This window comes from Limulus polyphemus, unplaced genomic scaffold, assembly GCF_000517525.1.
Source record: "Limulus polyphemus unplaced genomic scaffold, Limulus_polyphemus-2.1.2 Scaffold2748, whole genome shotgun sequence".
Taxonomy (NCBI): Eukaryota; Metazoa; Arthropoda; class Merostomata; order Xiphosura; family Limulidae; genus Limulus; species Limulus polyphemus.
The window spans coordinates 105765-116301 of NW_013668358.1; positions in this window are offsets into that span (position 1 = coordinate 105765).

The window sequence follows — 10537 nt, forward strand, 5'->3', positions numbered from 1 at the left end:
TGCTGTGTCCACCGCGAGGAATCAAACCCAGGATTTTAGTGTTGCGTGTTTGTAAAATCACCACTGTCCAACCGGAGATCTGTATTTTGAAATAAACATACTAAATAACATGCACTTGTAATGACTGGTTGTTATATAGTAGCTGGATAGTTAAATTAGTTTTTAAAAGTTGGGATACTAGAAAGATTTGGTTGTCTAATCGTTTAGTTCAATCGACACTGAATTTGCTTGTTACCATTGCCTCATAGGACGTGAGATCAAACGTCTATAGACGCAGGCTTTTGAACAGAACAGGAAATTTTGGAAAGCTATCAGTAACGTTAAATGCTTGAAAATGTGAAATAGTTCAATGTTTCATTTGGTTGAAACTATTTGGTAAAAAATATCCCCCCATGCCCACTGAGTCTTTTCCTTTTGTTAAGTCCTCCGGGGGGACAGCGGTTAGCCTTCGGATTTACAACGCTAAAATCAGGAGTTCGATTCCCCTTGGTGGTCACAGCAGATAGCTCGATGTGGCTTTGGATTTTGTCAGCTAATGAAATCAAGAAACGTATTCAACAGATCTCAAGAATATTCTTCCGAATACAAGATCAACGACTCCTGTCTCTACATACATAAGACTTATAAATAATAAAAAAACAAGCACTTTGTTCTAAAAAAAAAATGAATGAAATAGAAAATAAGCGAAATTCTACAAGTCTAATTTTATCAAATCACGATTGATGAATTCTGAGTTAAAAAAACAGGCATCTTTTAAACATTTTGTTAATATAAAATAGATGTTTTATAAGTTTTGTTTCAACTATGTTAGAGAAGAAAATTCATTGATATTCCCGAACTTTTTGAATATTTGTTTTGGAACACAATGGAATTTGGTTATGATATTTATCGAGATATCTTTTTATCGTGCTGTTTTGGAGGCTATTTTATATTAAATTGATTTCAACATTCAGGGTTCTTTATATTAAAGCATTTAATTATTTAACTTGCGATAAATCTTTTGGACTGGGAAACCACATCTCATCAGAAGATATATGAATTACGACACGTGGGTGAGAGTTCTTAGGTCATTAAAAATGCCTGAGAAACCTACGTCAAAAGGAACCAGTTTGTTGCGTCACTTAATTTTTTTCCCCCATCAGATGACCCCAGTGAAGAAAGGCAGTTGCATCACAGAGTAGATCTGCAGAGTCAAAGTATAGTTTAATATCTAGATAAGATAAATAGCTAAACATTCTAGATAAATGAAACGTAATGTAATATACACCGACTTGCTGTACACGTGAATGTTTACAAACAATTATTATGTAATAAAAAAACCAAAAAAGAAATCCACTTCTATACATCTAATTACTTTTACTGACTTCTGTTTCAATTGACTAAGTTTATTTACTCCCATTTTTCACAAGATCTAAATTGACATTGATAATTGTTTTCATGTTCTGTTATGTAATAAAGTATCTATATTTTATTTGTTTGTCATCTATGTAAGACAGTTATCAAAGGAGATAAACATTATTTAAGCCTAACAGACAAAAATGTAATTAGTTCATAGGGAATTTGGCCCCCCCAGTGGCACAGCGGTATGTTTGCGGACTTACAACGCTAAAAACCGGGTTTCGATACCCGTGGTGGGCAGAGCACAGATAGCCCTTGTGTAGCTTTGTGCATAATTAAAAACAAACAAACAAACAAGCTTCATAGGGAATTTCGAATCAAAGATGTGTAAAAATAGCACAACTACCTTTCGTCTGCTGACGAGTTCTAGTATTCAACGAAAAGACTACTGGACTGTAACATGAGCAAGACAAGGAAACTGTGAAATGTTATTGTTTTTACAAATCTCAGATTCGAAATCCATAATGAACTAATGAAAATGACTGTGAGAAAAAAACAACAACATCAAAACATCTGCAGCTATGCATGTTGTATTATTATTATTATTAGTTTAAATTGAAACTAGATCCATGTGAAGCTACGATGTAAATGTGCAAACAAATGAAGTGGAATATCTATTGGATATGATTGATGTGGAAGATTGAGATCGGTAAATGTGAAATACTGTAAAACTAATCAAAGCAGTCTCGAAAACCAGTTATGACTTCATTTATGTTTTTCAAGCGTTGTTAATGCTAAGTATGGTTTTCTTGTTCGATACGTCCATTTGTACGCCAAGTGACTGTTTATTTCATAATTACACAAGGACTATTGTGCATATCCGTCCCTAATTTTGAGCTGATTATCTACAGGGATGACAGCTAGTCAACAGCACACATGAACTATTCTTGGCATACAGAATGGTGGGATTGAGCATCTCTCTTATAAAGTGTATAACGCGTTTTTCCGACAACAGGACGGAAGTTATAAACCTTCGAATTCACCGCTTTGAGTACGCTAACCACTAGACCACGCCCAGTTCCATTTCAGGTAAGCTATACAGAAGAATAAGTTGGGCCTGAAATAAAAATACAGTCAGTGCCAAAGACACCAACAGAGTGTGCCTTATAGACTGCCGAGGAAAAAGGTCACAAGAGAAAAAAAGCTAAAACAATAGAATTGGTTTCTTTCATATAAAGTACTGAAAACTGCAGGAACTATAAAAACAACGTTACGAATCATAATTGTTTGATTGCTTTGTTAAATTTATGCATTTCTCTGAGTCTGCATATAATTGCAGTTTTATTTTATTGATTGAGAAGTAATTACGATAACTTTTTTTTTTTTTTACTAAACCTACGATATATTTACATTTTAGGCTCGGCATGGCCAGGTAGTTAGGGCGCTAGACTCACAATCTGTGGGTCGTGGATTCGAATCCCTGTCACGCCAAACATGCTCACACTTTCAGCCATGAGGGCATTATAATGTGATGGTCAATCCCACTATTCATTGGTAAAATAGTAGCCTAAGAGTTGGCGGTGGGTGGTGATGACTAGCTGCCTTCCCTCTAGTCTTACACTGCTAAATTAGGGACGGCTAGCGCAGATAGCCCTCGTGCAGCTTTGCGCAAAAAATATTTTTGACGTCATATTTAGGCATACTTTTATAAACGTTTCGATCTTAACGTCACGCACATTCTAGCTAACATTTATAATATAGCTCACAACACTGCCCCCTTCCTGGATTGTGAAGTCCCTTGAACAATCCCGATACTAAAAATAAAACACTACATTAAACTATCCATCCACCAAGTCTTTTTTTGGTTTGGTACTTTTTTTTTTCTGAGGTACATAGATGGGATGGCCTCTTGTCCCTGGTTGTTCATTCGCTGGTGGATTTCTTCATAGGCTCCATCCTTGATAATCCTCTGGAAGTAGTGTCAATAGGAACCCTGGGCTCCTCAGCAGGTTTTGTTTTGGCTGACAAATTCTTCTCTGGAGTTACCCAGTTGGACGTTCTCTTAGCGAGGTATTTCTGAAGAAAACCAGCGAGGATAACTTGTGGCTTGAATTGCCTATCCTTCTGGATTCTCCTCTTAGCGAGGTATTTCTGAAGAAAACCAGCGAGGATAACTTGTGGCTTGAATTGCCTATCTTTCTGGATTCTCTTCTTAGCGAGGTATTTCTGAAGAAAACCAGCGAGGATAACTTGTGGCTTGAATTGCCTATCCTTCTGGATTCTCCTCTTAGCGAGGTATTTCTGAAGAAAACCAGCGAGGATAACTTGTGGCTTGAATTGCCTATCCTTCTGGATTCTCCTCTTAGCGAGGTATTTCTGAAGAAAACCAGTGAGGATAACTTGTGGCTTGAATTGCCTATCCTTCTGGATTCTCCTCTTAGCGAGGTATTTCTGAAGAAAACCAGCGAGGATAACTTGTGGCTTGAATTGCCTATCCTTCTGGATTCTATAGAGTAAGTCATTGATTCTTTTCAGTAAAATATATGGTCATTCTTAGCACCTGCTTAACTTTGGAGTTTATCTCTTTATACAGTGAGAATTGTACAACTATATCATGTCACTTCAATAGAATCTAGTCTTATCCGCATTAACATCATAGCGTCATTTTGTTTTATCACAAGCTGATTTACGTATTTTCTGAGTAAAGTAATGTACGACATCTTTATTTTTCACATGCACGAGAACTTTTCCAACTACCAATTCCTCGTGACATGACAGAGTGTTTGGTTTCACTATGTCTCAGTCACTAGATAAATATTGTGTTATTTCACTTTTTAGTGATACATTGACTACCCTCCCTGTTGTCATTGGAAGTTTAAACTCTGGTGTAGTAATTATCATGAGATACTTAGGGATTTCTCGGTCATATATTGTGAAATTATTTGAAGCTAGCCTAACCTCGCATCTATTTTTCTCTGCATACAATCAGTTCCCAATGTGCAGTCTTCCTCAATATCAATTACCAACACAAGTCCAACCGCTTTTTGCATCAATCTCTCTTTTTTCATCATGGAATAAATTTCCCATCTTTCATTAACAAGTAATGAAGAACAATTGCAGCTTTACAACCAGTGTCAATCAGCATACTGCAAAAAATGTCACCAATAAGTTCATGGATTCGGGAACGATTTTCTTCAAAAAATTAGATTCCTTTCTCATTTGGAGTATATGGAGTACTCCCAGCTGAACATCGCCCCATAAATCCAGCTAATTTGTGCCTTTTTTATGTCTCTTTGTTGTTCCTTTGATCTGGTAGGACTCAAGGGCACATCTTCGGGGGCATTGTCTCCTTTGCTTAATAACATTTGTTAATTTCTTACAGGCTCAGCTGTAATGAACATATTTACCATTAACATAATGGTTCCTTTCTTCTAGAATAATTTTGCAGATGTTTTATTTCATCTAAGCTGTAATCCACAGCTCTTCGTAATATGTCATTTTAAGTTACTGAAAACACCCATTTTATTGTGATCTATTTCCTCGATTCTCTGTAACTAGCTATTTAATCAATTCTTTATTTTTTTACAGACTGTCGTTAAAATGAGTTGATGTTTCAATACTACAGGATCTGATGATCTCATATCTTCTAGATGGTAGTATATCTGTGAGTTTAATGGATTGTAGTTCCATCCCCTATGGTAACTTTCCATCATAGTCCACTAGTTTCTCGATTGGCCTATGTTGAGCTGGCCAGCTAAACTCTAGAACTGGATTTTGTAGTGTAATAGCTTGAGTAGTCCAGAAAAGTCCCGCAGAAACAAACGGCACAAATTTATTTTATTCCATATGTTGTAGTAGCTGTTGTTTTAGGATATAACTCTTGAGTCAACGCAGAAAGAGGTTTGACTGGTTTAATCTTTCAATTTAATAATTCGTTTCCCAGTTGTTCTTTCCTACCTCTAAAACCAACAAATCAAATTCTCAGTAACGTTTTGGTCTCACTTTTTAACTGTATTGTCGTCTCTTAAACGGTTGAAGTTAAACTTCAAGTACATTTAAAATTCCATTTTATTCTCACAAAATTAACTTTACTACTGAGATCAGTGTTGTAATTTTGTTCTTTGTGTTGCGTCAGCGAGGTCACGTGACTAGTGTCACGCCACCTATCAAACCTTCGGGAATAGTCGGGAGATTACTAGATATAGGGTAGTCTGGTATATATATAAGAGGGTGACAACGTGACGGAATAATGTGTGTGTAGGTAATGAGTAATTGAACTGCAGTCAGAGAGAGAGACGTATTGTTGAAGTCTAGCTCGTGATACGTGAATTATAGTTTGTTATAGAACAACTGTTGAAGTTGAGTGTATTGGTAAAGTTATATTCAGAAAGAATAAACCAGTTTTATTTAAGAAAGGACTTGTGTCACTAAAGTTTCGTCGGAACTAAGTTACGGAAAATTAATTAACAAACGGAGACATAACATTTGGTAAAGCAGGCTCTTTTAAATTATTTGGTGAAAATAAGGCTAAGTCCAATCCAGTTGACGATAACAAATTAGTTTATTTCTTCCAAATCGTTTCTTCAAGCTGCCATCACTTGTACATTGTTATAACTTATAGTTCTAAGTGTATATATGAAGTTCAAACAAAGTACCATGTTAACTGTACTTGGAGTAACATAAAAATAAACCTACTTGTACAATTTCATAGCTGACTGATCAAGTAACTGAATATACGTGAACTAACATGGTTCCATATACTTCAATGAATGAGTGGCACTACACCAAATGAAAACAAACTGATTCAATGCTTTATTGATTCTTGCATTTATAATCTGTTCTCTTTTCTCGATACACCCAGATTTATTAGATTCTTGACATGGAATTTATAGCATTCTAGTTGTTCTAGACCCACATTTATAAGCTTTTCAGTCATGTGCCCTCTAGCGAGCATCTAAATTGAAGCATTGAAAATATAGCTCACAATAATATTATATCATCCTAACGAAACAAATTCAATCATAAAATCATCAAGTAACTTCACTCACACATACAATAAAAAATACCCATTAAACCGTGAAAAAAGTTTAAATACTGCAGAATTAACTGGGTCTTTTTCAAACTTTTCTTTTAAACGTTTGATGTTAAAATTTAAATATTTTGCTATATGCAAGTTTGTCATATTTTGAATATCATAGGAGGAAAAGTGCTAGTTGTTTTTTTGTAGAATGTTACTTGATATACAAAACTTCAACTTACTATTCATATTTTCATGAAATGCGAAAATTATTCGTTGCAGAATACAATCTTTAAAAGCACTAACTATAATAATAGGAAGGCAAACAACGATTTATAAGCATGAGGAAGAATTTTATTCATGGTGAAACATTTTACATGTTTTAACAGAAGAAGACCAATGTTCTGTTGAAACAATAACATGTTCCACCATCAATAAAATTCTTTCTTATGCTTATAAATCGTTGTTTGCCTATTTGTTATTATATTAACATGTTGTGCTTCCTTACAAATATTAACTGTAATTGCTCGTCTATTAGGTTTATCTTTTTTTAAAAATAATATTTTTACTTCGACCACGGTCATCGACCTTTCGAAAACGAGGTTAACTACATTCAACAACTAGGAAGACTGAATCAATGAGCTATTTCAAAACATAAACTTATTTATAAAAACTAGTTTTATTAAAATATATAAAAATGTGTACGTTGAATCAATGAGCTACTTCAAAACATAAACTTATTTATAAAAACTACTTTTATTAAAATATATAAAAAGATGTACATTGAAACATAATTAATGGGCGCGGGTTTATCAGTCCACTATTAAAAATTGGTGTTTAACATGTTGTTATTAGTTGTGTATTTTATTTTTTATCGCGCACCATATTATCTAATCTGTGACGATATCGAAAACTGTATTAAACAAATATTTATGAAGCAAATTATCATCAAACTCTTACGCAAGGGTTACCGTTAACAAGTTTAAGAAATAGGCATATTTTATATCCAGTTACTTCAAACTCAATGTTTAATGTAAGAGGTTTAATAAAATAAACAGATTTTCATCACGTTTTAGGGGTGTATTTAATTAACCACAAACACTCAAGCTCTTCAAGAATTTGTCAACAGATAGAGAGAGGGAGGAAGACTAGGCCTACTCTTGAATATGGACAGAAATCGTAGTGTGTGGAATTAAGAAGTTGTTTATGGAAATGTTTGTCGGGTTTAGTTGAGAATCTAAGGATAATAGCATATATGGCCATTTAATGCTTTCAGTGCAATATAATATTGATTTTAAACTGGGAAGATACCACTCGTTAATATTAGAAAAATTAACACACAGAAGCGCCCTCTCCGTTTATTTGTAGCGATAGAATATAACCACTTATATGTCGGCTGATTAAAAATATGTTATAATAACGCTGGAGAAGGCTTGAATGGGTAATGAAGAAAAAATTTAATGTAAGTTTAACATAACAGCAAATGTACAAGGTTTTGTCATCATCATGTACATGACTAGGAGAATGAAAACTAGTCAACATCACTTAAGACTAATTTTGTTTGACCGTCACTTTTATGGCGTGTTTTTGTGGTCACGAAACGTGAACCATCAATTCTCGAATCCATGTTTCGGATACGCTAGCCGAATCTTACTAAATTACACTGAAATGCATATTTTAAAATAACACAAAACGATTAAGATTAAAACTAAATAGTTAAAAGACAACAGTTGTAAACTCACGTTGAAGGTCTAGATGCGAAGATTACCAAAATTTTGTAGCCTTAGATATCGTACTTTGAAACATGTAAAAAAAATATTTTGAAATATATATAGATTATATAAAATAATATATAATCAAATATTATCAGTCAGTTATTGAGGAGAATATATTAAATGTCAACGTCTTTACGTCACTAAACAGCGCAAAGCTAGCTAGTTCTTGCATATTTATCTCAAAATTGTCACTTTTGTTCTTCAAAACTTATATTATTCTTTTCATATCTAATAATATATATATATTTATGTATTTCCATTAACTTAAACTGTCATCCACATGTGTTGATTTTTATAGATATTGGTGAGAAAGGGTAAACTGTTTGTTATTTAGAACAAAGCCGCATTCGGCCATCTGCTGTGTCCACCGCGGAAAATCGAACCTTGGACGTTAGCATCGTAAGTCCGTAAAGTTACCGCTGTCTTATCGGGGGGGGGGACATTTGGAACAGTACTAGTTTGTTTAGCAATCTGCTGTGTCCACCGCGGAAAATCGAACCTTGGACTTTAGCATCGTAAGTCCGTAAAGTTACCGCTGTCTTATCGGGGGGACATTTGGTACAGTACTAGTTTATTTAGCAATCTGCTGTGTCCACCGTGGAAAATCGAACCTTGGACTTTAGCATCGTAAGTCCGTAAACTTACCGCTGTCTTATCGGGGGGACATTTGGTACAGTACTAGTTTGTTTGAAAAAACTTTAAAACTTATAAGTTCATTGTGTACGTTACGTACATCGCATATGATATGACTTATTTGGCTTAACAAATTAAAATAATTTCGAAGATACGTTATTTCTTCAACTGTAATTCGATTTAATTGCATATGTATTTCAGATTTTAAAAGCATTAAGCTTTTAATTTTTTTCTTTCCTAAAGTGTTTTATACCAGCACAACCTTACAAAAAAAAAAAGTATGGTCATCACAGCTCTGCCTTAAAATACATTATATCGGTTGTAGAATAAAAGTTGTATGTTTTTATATAGTTCGAATAATACATGAATGGATTAGGTTCAAAAATGTTTTTTTTTTCTTACGCCGTAAAAACTTTACGTGAGGAGATTATATACTTTGTACACATTAAGATATTTTCATGGAGTAGAAAATTAAGTTTCATTCAAGCGTATGATGAACATTTATTTGAACACGAATACAAACAAATGTATCTAGAGAGAGAGAGAGATAAAGTTTGAATAGAAAGGTTAAAGTTTCTGTAGGGAAAAAGTTTTTTCAATGTGAACAGCATCTTAAGCTAAACAGACGAGTCAAAGTCCCTAGAGTTCATTATAGCCGTACCTAATTTTGAACTAATGACCAGAAGGAAGGCAGCAGCCTCCAGCACCCGCCACCTTAAGGATTTTCCCCAGCTCTTTCTTTAAAACAAATGACGAGATTGGCTGTCACTTTTATAACGCGCATAAAACTAAACGTTCGCAGCGAGTTCAGCAGCAGCATGTCTCGAACTCTGGATCCAACTAAAACTTGATAAACTTCTCATTAGAAGTACATAATTATGGTACTTTTCTTAGGAAATATAGTACCGTCTTTGTAAACGTTGTAATGACACTCGTGTAAACAAACAGTTTCAGGATAAGGAAGGTTATACTATTATAAAGAGCTAAGCATGTAACTTCCTGGATGGTTAAGAATCAACCAACAGGAGAACGAGTGAGTGTGCAAGCGTAAGTACTGAAACGTTAGTCACAGAAAGGATTACAGAAGTTCTCTGGTTGTCAGAAATAACACGAAACGGAGAAGAGAAAAAAGTAATGACGTGAGAGAGATAAGAAAGAAACAACAATTAGAACGCAAAAATATTTTATAAGTTTAACTATATAGACCTCTAAATAAACTATATTTGTGCATATTACGAATTTCTCCAGTTTTTCTCTTTATCTGAGACGATGGATCAAAAGCAACTACTTTAAAATTTTGATATTAAGATATATATTTGTTTATATTATGCGATATTTAAATCCTGCTTCCTCTACCATATGGAACTAAAGATAATAAGAATGAAATTGTGACAGTAATTAAATCAGTAAATTGCGGAAACTAAAAAAAAATATTTCCTTTTCGGATATTAGCACAAGGTTACAAGTAATATCTGCACTAGTCATCCCTAATTTGTAGCTGATAGACTAAATGGAAGGCAGCTAGTCAACATTACGCATCCCTAATTTGTAGCTGATAGACTAAATGGAAGGCAGCTAGTCAACATTACGCATCCCTAATTTGTAGCTGATAGACTAAATGGAAAGCAGCTAGTCAACATTACGCATCGCTGATGTTCGTGCTAACATTCGAATGGTGGGGTTTGACTGTCATCTATAACGTACCCATGGCCACAAGTGCAGAGCCAATATTGCGGCATAGAACACGAACCTCGAATGCACAGTCCGGCACGCT